The sequence below is a fragment of the Herpailurus yagouaroundi genome, unplaced genomic scaffold (genome assembly GCF_014898765.1).
Source record: "Herpailurus yagouaroundi ecotype Mexico unplaced genomic scaffold, PumYag 210, whole genome shotgun sequence".
In the NCBI taxonomy this organism is placed as follows: domain Eukaryota; kingdom Metazoa; phylum Chordata; class Mammalia; order Carnivora; family Felidae; genus Herpailurus; species Herpailurus yagouaroundi.
The window spans coordinates 25,183,686-25,196,762 of record NW_024412441.1 but is presented as its reverse complement, the minus strand read 5'-3'; positions in this window follow the sequence as shown (position 1 = coordinate 25,196,762).

The following is a 13,077-nucleotide window of genomic DNA, read 5'->3' as shown; positions in this document are numbered from 1 at the left end:
ATTTATTTTTGACAGAGAGAGAGAGACAGAGCATGAGCGGGGGAGGGTCAGAGAGAGAGGGAGACACAGAATCCGAAGCAGGCTCCAGGCTCTGAGCCATCAGCACAGAGCCTGATGCGGGGCTTGAACTCACAGACCGCGAGATCATGACCTGAGCCGAAGTCGGACACTCAACCGACTGAGCCACGCAGGCGCCCCTGGAAAGCCTTCTTAACTCCACCCGCAGGTATTCCTATCAGGTGTGAAGAGCTTTACCCAAAGGCAGAGATGGAGTGTTTGGACCACAGAAGAACCACTTGAATCTATACTCCTTCTTAAAGGTTGACTGCACACAGTCAGGTATCCAGCCACACAGCTGGTATCCAGCCACACCCCCTTGGAATACACCATTTTCCTGCCCAAAGGCCTGGCTTCCAACTGGTAGCACCTGCAATGCTTTGCCTTCAGGCTCTCTCTGGCCAATAGTGTCTGTTCTACCCAAGTGCAGGGCAGGGCAGAAGTGCTAGGACAGTAACACCAACCAGAGTCCCTTCAGCCGATGACTGATGGGGATTCATTGACAAATACCCAGCTCCCTACCCCTCTGGAGGGATAACTGAGGTGCGTGTCCCACACTGGTTCCCAGAGTTCCCTGGGTGAGTAAGTCCCAGGTGTCCACAGTAGTGGCCTGGATCCTGACAAATCTCACATCTTTGTCCTTCCTTCTCTTGTCACACTCCCCTACTCCCTGATGCTGTTTCCTGGGCTCCCTTCCTAATAATCTTCTTGCACTGTGATCCTTGTCCTTTTCTTATTAGGAAACACAAATTAAAATGCCCTGGGAAGTTCTCTGCCCTTATACATTTTAAATAACCTATTTCTAGATTGAAGGAAAGGATATTTTGACTGTCATCTAGTCCTGCTTGGATTTGTAATTTCATTACCTGGAGTTGACACTTACATAGCTATGACCTAGACAAGCCACTTAATGTCTTTGTGCTTCAGTTCCCTGATTGTAGAATAAGGGTTTGGACTCAAGCAGTGATTTTCTTTTTTAATTTAATTTATTTATTTTGATTTAAAAAAAAAATGTAATGTTTATTTTTGAGACAGAGCTAGACAGAGTATGAGCGAGGGAGGGGCAGTGAGAGAGGGAGACACAGAATCTGAAGCAGGCTCCAGGCTCTGAGCTGTCAGCACAGAACCCAACTTGGGGCTCGAACTCATGAGCTGTGAATTCATGACCTGAACCAAAGTCGGATGCTTGACCAACTGAGCCATCCAGGTGCCCCTTATTTATTTATTTTAAGAGAACGCACAAGTAGGGTGATGGGCAGAGAGAGAATCCCAAGCAGGCTCTGCACTATCAGCACAAAGCTCAACGTGGGGCTCAGTCTCATGAAATATGAGATCATGACCCAAGCCCAAAATCAAGAGTCAGACAGTTAACCAACTGAGTCACCCAGGCGCCCCTGGAGCAGTGATTTTTAAAGTGTGGGATTCCTCTGAAATACTTTAAAGATTCTCCAGATGAAAGCAAAATCTGAAAATGAAAAGGTACTCATAAAATTATTTAAATTGAACTACAAAATTGCAAGAAAAGGGGAAGAATGCACTATATTGGGAGACAATTCTCCATGGGTCTCTCGTGTTCCTGCTCATTTCACAAACAGAGGCACTGACAACCTTTATCCCAGACTGTCTTTTCTTTGTTGTATAACAAAGAGCCTTTGGAAATAAAGGCAGTGTCTCCCAATAGCCAGTGGCAGGTTTGTTTACGGTCCTGTATAATAAAGACAATGCTTCTGTCTGGTGCCAAGGTCCAGCAGATTCTATTGCTTGTTGTAGCCCATTATAAGAATTTAAGTTCCTTGAGCTTCAGGTTTCTCGGTGCTGATGAACACCCACTGCATGCATAGCATCTTCTGGGACATTTGGTGTTAAACCAAGGAGACTTGGGAGGCAAGGGCAACCACAACAGACAAAGCTCCTGCCACTTGCTTTCCAAGAGCATGAAAGCACTTTGTCTCTGATACAGGAATTTCATGTCTTCTGCCAGCCTTCATGAAACTATGGCATGCTAACTTCTCAGCTTACAGATTGGGCAAAATCTGAGAACCCCTCCTGTACTTAACTTTTGGAAAATGTTCCTGAATCTTGTGCTGTTGGTGTTACCAATGAAATGTAGGCTGATCAAAAGGTTTGTACAATACAATCATTACCATTGTCTGACAACATAGTCTAAAATAGAATACAAGAGTACAGACCCAAGATTCTGAAATAATTGGCTTAAAATCTGAGATTAGTAAATAAAATCTCTACGTTTTAAATAAGCAAGTGTATAGATGTTGGTGACTTCTCTATTTTGATTGTTTTTTTCGAAGTTCTTATAGGCAAATAAAAGGTATATTTATATCACTTTATAAAACACTCACTGCAGACATATTAGGACAAGAAAATTGTAACCGCTTAGAACTCAAATAACACACCACAAATAACCTCATAAAAAATGTAGCAATGTCTGTATAATGAGTGACAGAAAAACTATTTGCATAAAAATTATTGCCAATACATATGCAAGTAGTATATTTGCATAACAAGCCCTGACTGTCAACAAAAAGGCAACTTTGTTTTTCAAGTGTTGGATAATGTCCTACAAATTGACAACTTTATTAAAGGATTGTCTTCCCATTACAAACTTCTCAGTCATTTACAGTGATAAATGTGGTGAATTCCAGAATTTACTCTTCATCCTGAACTTCACTGGTTATACTGAAGGGAGGAATCAGTGCATGTAAATACTTCAAATGAGACAGAAAATTACTATTGTGTAATAGAAGCATTTTTAGCTGAAACTCTCAAATATAGCATGGCTGTGCTGTTTGCATGTCTTGCGGATATTTTTAAAGAACTAAATTTGGCAACACAAGGCCCCTATGTTACCATGCCTAAAATTACAGTTAAAATGTCAGCAGTGAAACTGCAAACTAATGTTTGTACTCAATATGCACAACGAAGTAAATTAGACTATTTAGAAACCTCAAATTACTATCTGACAAAGAACCGTGCTACTGTGTCTGATTTTTAAAATATTAACATGGTTTTATATTGTTTGTGGTTATGTTTGAAAAGCATTTCCTGCTCATGGATAATTAAAATTGCCTTACTATTTCTCTGTTCTCTTACTATTTATCACATTTCTAAATTCGCTTAACTGATGTGTATCCTAGATTGCAAGAAAGGCATTTTTAAAACTTGTCCCATTTGGTTGGGGCGCGTGGGTGGCTCAGGGGGTTGAGCATCCAACTCTTAATTTTGGCTCACATCATGATCTCATGGTCTTGAGATTGAGCCCTTCATCTGGCTCTGGGCTGAGGCAGGGAGCCTGTTTGGGATTCTCTCTCTCTCTCTCTCTCTCTCTCTCTGCCCCTCTTCCACAGGCTTGCACTTGAGTGCATACTCTCTCTCTCTCTCAAAATAAATAAATAAATAAATAGACTTAAAAAAAAGTTTGTACCATTTGGACCTATTTGTGGTCGTGAATTAGACTTCTTTTGGTTCCATACAATTAAAAGCAGGGGAGAGGGGCACAAGACAGCACCTGACATCCATATGTCCCAATTCCTAAATGTTGCATTCCTATTATTCTCAATGATTTACTTTATATGTACCAATCGTGGCTTTGAATGTGTAAAGTACATTTATGCCAACAAAATACCGTATTTTCTATTTTGCATATTAGAGTTTTACCCAAGATTTTATTTTTGTAAAAAGATTCTAAGGGCAAAAAATTTTGCAAATCACTAGACTATTTGGTTTTTCAGTTTCTTTAATTTCTTGAGACTTTATTCCTCTCACTGGAACTTAAAACAAACCTTTCTCTTTTTCAAGATTATTGAAACAGAAGAATGAAATGCTATCCAAATTAGACACACACCCCCACACCCCCACACACATATTCTTGTCTTAACGGTCCCAGCATTTCCTTCTCTGGTGCAATCCAATCGCATTCTATAGTCATTGTCTGAATCAGATGTGCCAACTTTTCTGATTATTTGGTTTGTAAGTCCTCATTTGTCTTCCCTCAAGCTGGTTGCCTTTGGACTAATTCACTGCTTATCTATACGTTTGCAGAAAGAAGAATGGAATAATTTACATATAACAACAAAAATGGAAAGCAGGTCATTTTGGTATTTTGTCAGCTCTGATAAAAAAGCTTTTAGTGAAGTAAATATTTAGACTTATTGGCTAAGACAACATTTTAGTCTTTTATGCTGCCATATGAAGATGTCCGTATGATGAAAGATTCTGGAGAAATCCTTGTACCACACAATTGAAATACCCTTTATGTCAGATTATGACGTTGTGCCTCAGGCTGTGTATCAGTTCTCTTCCTGTGTAAAAAATTACCCCTAAATTTAGCACGTAAAGCAACATACATGTGTGATCTCATGTTTTCTGTGGATCTGAATTCCTGGTACAGTTTAGAAGCGTGCCTCTGTCAAGGTCTCTCATGAGAGAGGTTACAGTCATGCTACTGTCCAGGGTTGTGGTCTCATCTGAAGGCTTCGCTAGGGGATGAGGGTTTACTTCCTTACCAACCCATGTGGTTGTTGGCAAGATTCAGCTCCACACAGGCTGTTGGGCTGGGGACCTAAGTTCCTCATTGGCTGTTGGCTGGAGGTCTCCCTCACTTTTTTTCCACCTGGGCATCTCCATAGGTCAGCTGACAACATGGCAGCTGCCTCCTCTCAGTGTGAGCAGGAGAAAGACCAAGAGGGTGTGCTCAAGACAGAAGCCACAGCCTTTTGTAACCTAACCTCAAAAGTGACATCCTGTAACTTTCTCCATATTTTGTTTTATTAGAAGCAAGTGACCGGGTCCAGCCCATACTCAGGGGTAGGGTATTGCACAGGGGTGTTACACTAGGAGGTGTGCATAATTAGAGGTCCTCTCAGAGCCCGCTGACCACAGGGTGCTATGCAGAAATCTCAGGCTTCTCCCACAGTCTGAATGAGCCCAAATCACGAAGTAAGTAGGTCTATGTGGCTGACATCACTCTGTTCCTAAATTAAAAGGAAATGAAAGCTACCCTGCCCTATGTGGCCAGAATTTTGTAGCCATCCAATTCAGGACATGGGGATGGTGGTGGCAGTGGTGGAGGGCACAATCACTCCTGTCACCACAGACACAGAGAGTCTCATAATGTGCCCACCAGAATGGGAACTGGTAAGCCAGACTTCTCCATGAGAACCACAGGACCCACCACAGAGGCCCAGCATGCCTCTCTTAGTCTGTAGTCATACCTTGTCACTTACCTCTCAGATTGTTACCATGCCTCACTGCATATAAAGTGACTTTTTTTAAAAATTTTTTTTAATGTTTATTTATTTTTGAGACAGAGAGAGACAGAGCATGAATGGGGGAGGGGCAGAGAGAGAGGGAGACACAGAATCGGAAGCAGGCTCCGGGCTCTGAGCCGTCAGTCCAGAGCCCGACGCGGGGCTCGAACTCACGGACCGCGAGATCGTGACCTGAGCTGAAGTCGGACGCTTAACCGACTGAGCCACCCAGGCGCCCCTAAAGTGACTTTTTAGGGTCAAAAGAATTCTTTCCCCAAATCGGGGTTGCTGTACAGCAGGTATATGGCAGCTGAGCCCTCGCTGCCCTAACTAGCTGCTGTGGGTTTCTGGAACTTGCTAATTGGCGTGTGCCCAGACTTCACTACTGTGCTTGCTTCAGCTGCTACTCAAAGCAGCAGCTCACAGTGCCAAGGTCTCTACACGGCCCAGCTCCCTGCATCACTCACAGCAGCAGCTGCACAAAAATCCACCTGGGTAGGAGCTCAATTACCTGTCAGCTGCCACTGCTAATAAAAAAGAATCTCTATTTCATCCAAAAAAAATGTTGGATGAAATAGAGATCTGGCTATATGTGTGAAGAAATCTACACTTACACGGATAAACCTGTATGGAGAGCTAACTCTTATCCCGAAATGCAGCGTAGACAAGAGGAGATGATGATCTCAAAGAGAGGCCAAAGTGGAGGGTCACTCCTCTTGAGAAGGACCCGAGGAAGATGATCCAGAACAATGAGCAAGGAAAGCTCTAGTTTTCATCAGTTAATATCGTAACTCAAAATACATATGGTTCCAGACTCATTCCAAGTGCAGATGGTGCTTGGCTAAAAGCTATGTTGGGGTGCAATCTTGCCTAGCCTTGACGGAACCTAACTGCTGGAACATTCCGAGCTCTGCAGAAATGCTAGCGGTTGCAGTGGTAATAGCAATTTGATTCCCTGAGATTTCGGCTGCCCCACCTCTCCTCAGTACAGATTGCAGAGGGAGAGGAAGTTATGCCAAGAGCTATTTTAAGGCCCTGTACATTAACTAAAGAGGCATACCTATTTTTAGCCCAAACGTATAGACTTTTATTACCTTAACCCTAGCACTGAAGATGAGTTGGTGGGTCTTTATCTTCCATCTTAAGCATTCTTTCAAAGTCTTTAGAAATCATTCTCAACCTTGAATGTGATGAATTTGGAAATATGGTAATTATGTGTTTATAATGCAAACAAATGGCAGCACACCCTTGATCAGAACCTCAATATGAATCATCGGACGTATTGGAATTCTTCCCCAAGCACATCTTGAGATGGGCAGTATTTTTGACTTATAAACTTTGTCAGTACATAGGAGACACCCAACCCTCCTGTTCCCGTGCTATAAACTCAGGGGATTTGTCTTCCCCTTTGAATGAAGGCTGGCTTGACGCAAGCTCAAGGAAAAAGCTTAGAGGTAAAACCAAAGAGAGAATTAAAGAGCAGATCCATGATAAAGGGAGTCAGGGCATCCAGAAAGCAGGCACAGGGTTGGGACAGGTTGCTTCCTTTATGCCTAAAAATAATTCTTAGGTATCTCCATTTCCCATCATCAAATTACAAAATATTAATAATAGTACAGCTACAGAATTTTTTCATTTAATACAACTAGATTCCTTTACAAGTAAATGTGATGTGCCAAAGTTCCAATTTTCAGAATTGGCAAAAGATAAGGAATTGTTTTTTAACTGACACCTCTGACTTAGATAATTTTTAGGGTAGCCTGTGTTTGCATCTACTGTACTCTTTCCCACCAAATGTCTTCCCCTCAATATTTCTAAAGATCTTTCTTTCCATGGAAACCTATCTTTATGTGGTTTTACGACAGAGATCAATGGATGGTTTACAGTAGATGGACATTTGCTTTATAAATTATTGAAGTAAAATGTATCTGTTCCATAGCATAAAAGAGGCATGGATAAGCACGTGCACTCAACTGTTCATCACGAGTTAAGGGCTCCTGCGATCCCCTTCCCCTGGAGGTGCCAAGACCCTCCATTTGGGGCCAATCGAATGAGCTCTACATCACTTCTAGATTCTCCCTAGAGTCCAAAGTTGTGCAAGAGCGTCCAATTAGCCCACAGGAGAGGACAGCATGGACAGCACAAACAGGTGGCCAGACCCAATGAGATCCTTTAAGCCTGAGGCAGGACTCCATGGCAACCCATGGCAATGTGGCTTGACCAAAGGAGATGGACATCCCTGGAGTAGCAGCCAGGAGAGATATCATCACCCAGGAAAGTTTCCTGTGCCTTCCCCTCTCCTGCCCCTGTGCCCTGACACTACATATATGGACCAACCTCTGGAAAAGCGTTCTGTGTGTATGTTTGTATATCTGAGGGATCACTGAAGTCACTATGGTTAAGTTTCTGTCACTGGGGCTGAGGAGGTGGGGAAGGGGACTGTACTCTCCAAAGAGAAGGGTTATAGGTGAATTAAGACCCCCTTGGGTTTCTGGATGCAGGGTTTTTTGTTTTTTGTTTTTTTTTTCACCTGTAGTTCCTATAGACTTCTATATGAAGCTCAATTTATCCGTTTCCCAACTTTCTAAAATAATACAAAACTCATTCTAAAAGGACATTTTCAAGCTTGCTCAGAGAATGTTTATCATATGGTATGCAATGTACTTTATTTTTAATGTCTTTATTGAGGTATAATTGACATTTTATAAATTGCACCTTTTTAAACTGGAGATTTGATAAGTTTTGACACATTTATACACCAAAGAAACCATCACCACAGTCAAGAAAAGTGAACATATCCATCATGAGCAATAGTTCTTAATTCTTCAACATCTACAATGGCTAGAAGCAGTGGGCTGAGTGATGGCCCCAGAGACTACCCTTCCCTTACATGCAAAAAAACATCTTTTCAGATGTGATTGAATGGAGATGGAGAGATTACCCTGGATTATCCAGGTGGGCCTTAAATGCAATTACATGTACTCTTGCAAAGGAGAGGCAGAGGGTGATCGGGGCAGACAGAAGAGAAGGCCAAGTGACGGAAGCGGATTCAGAGAGAGGATGCTGTGTGCTGGCTTTAAAGAGGGAGGAAGGGACCAGGAGCCAAGCAATGCAGACAATGAGCTCCAGCTGCTGGAAAAGGGAAGGAAACCTTCTCTCTTAGAGCCACCAAGAAGGAACTCAGTGCTGCTCACAGCGTGGTTTCAGCCCTATGAATCTTGGTTCAGACTGCTGGCCTCCAGAACTGAAAGACGATACGTTTCTGTTGCTTCAAAACATTACATTCGTAGTAATTATTGCAGCATCCAAGGGAAACGAATGCAGGTATCTTTGGACTCAGATTGGATCTGAAGATAGGATGGACCGAAGACATGGGTTTAGGGTCACTTGAAATGTCCACCAGGTGGTCCCTCTCAGCTCCAACATGCTCTGATTATCCAAATAACCCACACCCTGGAATAACCGAAATAAACCCTGAATTTCCCAGAACCTACTACATACATCTGTTTTTAAAAATTAGATGTCTTGGGGCGCCTGGGTGGCGCAGTCGGTTAAGCGTCCGACTTCAGCCAGGTCACGATCTCGCGGTCCGTGAGTTCGAGCCCCGCGTCAGGCTCTGGGCTGATGGCTCGGAGCCTGGAGCCTGTTTCCGATGCTGTGTCTCCCTCTCTCTCTGCCCCTTCCCCGTTCATGCTCTGTCTCTCTCTGTCCCCCAAAAAATAAATAAACGTTGAAAAAAATTAAAAAAAATTAGATGTCTTGTAAACCTCACATGAAATATTTTATTTTATTTTATTAATTTACACACAAGTTAGTTAGCATATACTGCAATAGTGATTTCAGGAGTAGATTCCAGTGATTCATCCCCTTTGTATAACACCCAAAGCTCATCCCAAGTGTCCTCCTTAATGTCCCTTACCCATTTAGCCCATCCCCGCACCCCCCTCCAGCAACCCTCAGTTTGTTCTCTTTGTTTAAGAGTCTCTTATGTTTTCTCCCACGCCCTGTTTTTATATTATTTTTGCTTCCCTTCCCTTATGCTCATTTGTTTTGTATCTTAAATTCTACATAGGAGCAAAGTCATATGATATTTGTCCTTCTCTGACTGACTAATTTTGCTTAGCGTAATTCACTCTAGTTCCATCTACGTTGTTGCAGATGACAGGATTTCATTCTTTTTGATTGCCGAGTAACACTCCATTGTATATGTATATCACATCTTCTTTCTCCATTCATCGGTCGATGGACATTTGAACTCTTTCCATATTTTGGCTATAGCCCTGCTATAAACATTGGTGTGCGTGTGTCCCTTCCAAACAGCATACCTGTATCCCTCAGATAAATACCTAGTAGTGCAATGGCTGGGTCATAGGGTATTTCTATTTTTAATTTTTTGAGGTACATCCGTGCTGTTCTCTAGAGTGGCTGCACCAGTTTGCGTTCCCACCAGCAGTGCAAAAGGGTTCCTCTTTCTCTGCATCCTTGCCAACCTCTGTTGTTTCCTTAGTTCTTAATTTTAGCCATTCTGACAGGTGCAAGGTAGTATCTCATCATGGTTTTGATTTGTGTTTCCCTGATGATGAGGGATGTTGAGCATTTTTTCATATGTCTATTAGCCATCTGGATGTATTCTTTGGAGAAGTGTCTATTCATGTCTTTTGCCCGTTTCTTCACTAGATTATTTGTTTTTTGGGTGTTGAGTTTGATAAGTTCTTTATAGATTTCAGATACTAACCCTTTATCTGATATGTCATTTGCAAATATCTTCTATTCTGTTGGTTGCCTTTTAGTTTTGCTGATTGTTTCCTTCACTGTGCAGAGCTTTTTATTTTGATGAGGTCCCAATAGTTCATTTTTGCTTTTGTTTCCCTTGCCTCTGGGGATGTGTTGAGTAAGAAGTTACTGCAGCGGAGGTCAAAAAGGTTTTTGCCTGCTTTCTCCTCGAAGATTTTGATGCCTTCCTGTCTTACTTACATTTGGGCCTTTCATCCATTTTGAGTTTATTTTTTGTGTATGAATTACACAAAAATTTTTTAAACTAAAGAAATCTCATATCATCCTATGGCCACAACCCAGACATAATTTTCTTTTTGTATTTACTTCCAGGCTTTTTTTCAAATACATATTTTACTTTCATAGTTGGTTGTGTTGTTGTTTTTTTTTATTATTGCCCACCCAGTTTTTCAAAGCTTGTTTTACTTGATAGTATTTTTTACATGTTGCATTATAATTTTTATAATAACTGCTTGCAATGAACAATGTGCCACTAAGTGAGTATGCCAGAATCCAGCTGTTGGGCTTTTTTCTGACTTTTTCAATTTTTTTTTTAAGATTTATTTATTTTTGAGAGAGAGAGACAGAGTGCCAGTGGGGGAGGGGCAGAGAGAGAGAGGGAGACACAGAATCTGAAGCAGGCTCCAGGCTCCGAGCTGTCAGCACAGAGCCTGACAGGAGACTTGAACTCACGAGCCTTGAGATCATGACCTGAGCTGAAGTCGGGCACCCAAACAACTGAGTCACCCAAGGCGCCCCTTTACTGACTTTTTCATATAAAGTCTTTAGTAATTGTCTTCTTGTATATATGTATATATATATATATATATATATATATACACACACACATATATATACATATATATGCATATTTAGGAATATTTCCTTAAACTAGAATTTTATAAGTGGGATTATTGGAGCATAGGAAATGAATTTTTTTTAACTCTTTATATGCATTCTTAAATTCCCTTAAAAAATACAATATAGTAATAGCGAGTATACAAATCTCACTACCCTCTGATCAGAATTGAGTACTATATATTTTTCAACTCAGTTTAAAAAGCAAAAAGTGTGGCCCCTTTGTTGTTTTCGTTTATGGAATTTCAAATACAAGTGAGAATCACTGGTGAGGATCATATTTTGCTCATTGATTCTATTTCCTTGATCATAAATGATCTGCTGGTGTTCTTTTGCAGGTGGCTATCAAGGTTTTAATGTTCTTACTTGCTCATATGACCTCTTTATCTAATAAATATATTGAACATTTTTCTACCAAATTTGTCCTAGTCTACAGATTTCTATTCAAATGCTAAATGTTTATTTTCTTTGATGACTTGCCGTGCTACTTCTGTGCTTTAGGAAACTATTCCTCTTCAGGGTTTTGACACATGTTTTATCTCTTTTATAAATAAGGTTCTTCCGTGTTTAGCTGTTTAAATTTTCTGACGTTGCACATAAAATCTAAAGTAAATGAAAACACAATTATTCTCTCTCAGACTATAATCCCAGTTCCCTCCCTTGCCCCATCTTGTTGGGCCTCCCCCAGCCACACTGCTCTTCACTTCCTCCACTTTCAGAAAGAACCAGAAACAGGTTTGTGGCAGGCCAAGGAAAGGGCCTATGGGGCACTATCCTTTCCTCCGGCCTTCTCTGTGCTCTCCAAAGAACCAGAGCTGCTCACCTCAGCCCAGTTACGCCAGAAACCGCTCAGCAGCTGAGATGTGCCAAGCTTCAAAACCCCCTCCTGATCTGGCATTATGAAAATGTCTGCTGTCTGCCCTCTGCTGTGGGCATCACCCTTGACCACCTTGAGCACTCAGGGCCAGGTGCCCCTTTCACTTGAAAGAAGGATATCGTCGAAAAATCTTCCTGTGGCCACTGAGGTGTCTCAGGACTTTCCTCTAGCTCAGCTTTTCGTGCCTGTCTCTCACTCCAGCTGCCTGGAACTTCATGCATCCCCAAGTGTGGACACCGCCACCCGTCAATAAAATTCTCACAGCTGTTCTTTTCTCAGGAGCCTTAAAAAGAAAATAGGTGGCCATTTCTCTGAGAGAGTGTAATTATTATCCTGCCCTATGGCAGCAAGATGAATTGGACATCATCTCCATCCAGAGGAGAGATTTTTATTAAAAAATTTTTTAATGTTTATTTTTGAGAGAGAGAGAGAGAGAGAGAGAGAAAGATAGAGAGCGAGTGGGGGAGGGGCAGAGAGAGAAGGGGGACACAGAATCTGAAGCAGGCTCCAGGCTCCGAGCTTTCAGCACAGAGCCCAACGAGGGGCTTGAACTCTTGAGTTGTGAGATCATTACCTGAGCCAAAGTCGGATGCTCAACTGGCTAAGCCACCCAGGTGCCCCAAGTGATTTAAAAAAAAAAAAAAAAAAGTTTATTTATTTATTTTGAGAGAGAGAATTCCAAGCAGACAAGGGGCTCAAACCCACGAACCATGAGATCATGACCTGAGTCGAGATTAAGAGTGGGATGCTTAGCCAACTGAGCCGCCTAGGCACCCCTCCAAGAGAGTGATTTGGGGGGTGTATCTAAAGCCATTTGTCTAGACTGGGAATGAGGGAAAATCCTAGTTGTCTTACTGTGGAGAAAGTCCACAGTTATGTTTTTCAAAATTTTGCTTAGCTAATCTCAGGAAATAGACTTCTACTTTTAAAGCTCTGATAATGCTCAGTGTCAGGCCATTGGCCACACTGGCCTATATATCAAGACTTCCTGAATTCCCAGTGACAGTGTGTCCCTCGCCCATGGAAAGATGCCTGGAGTCGGCAGGGATGAAGTTTTCCATGAGCTGTGGAAACCACTGCCCCAACAGACAGACATGAGCCCTGGCACCTCAGGAGAAACGCGACATTCATTTTCTATTCATTTTTTTATCATTCATTATCACCTTCGCCCCAGAAATTTCAAACCTTATCAACCATTCACTGTTCACTCTGCACAATTTTCATTGTGGAAGGAAATGAGACTGCTAT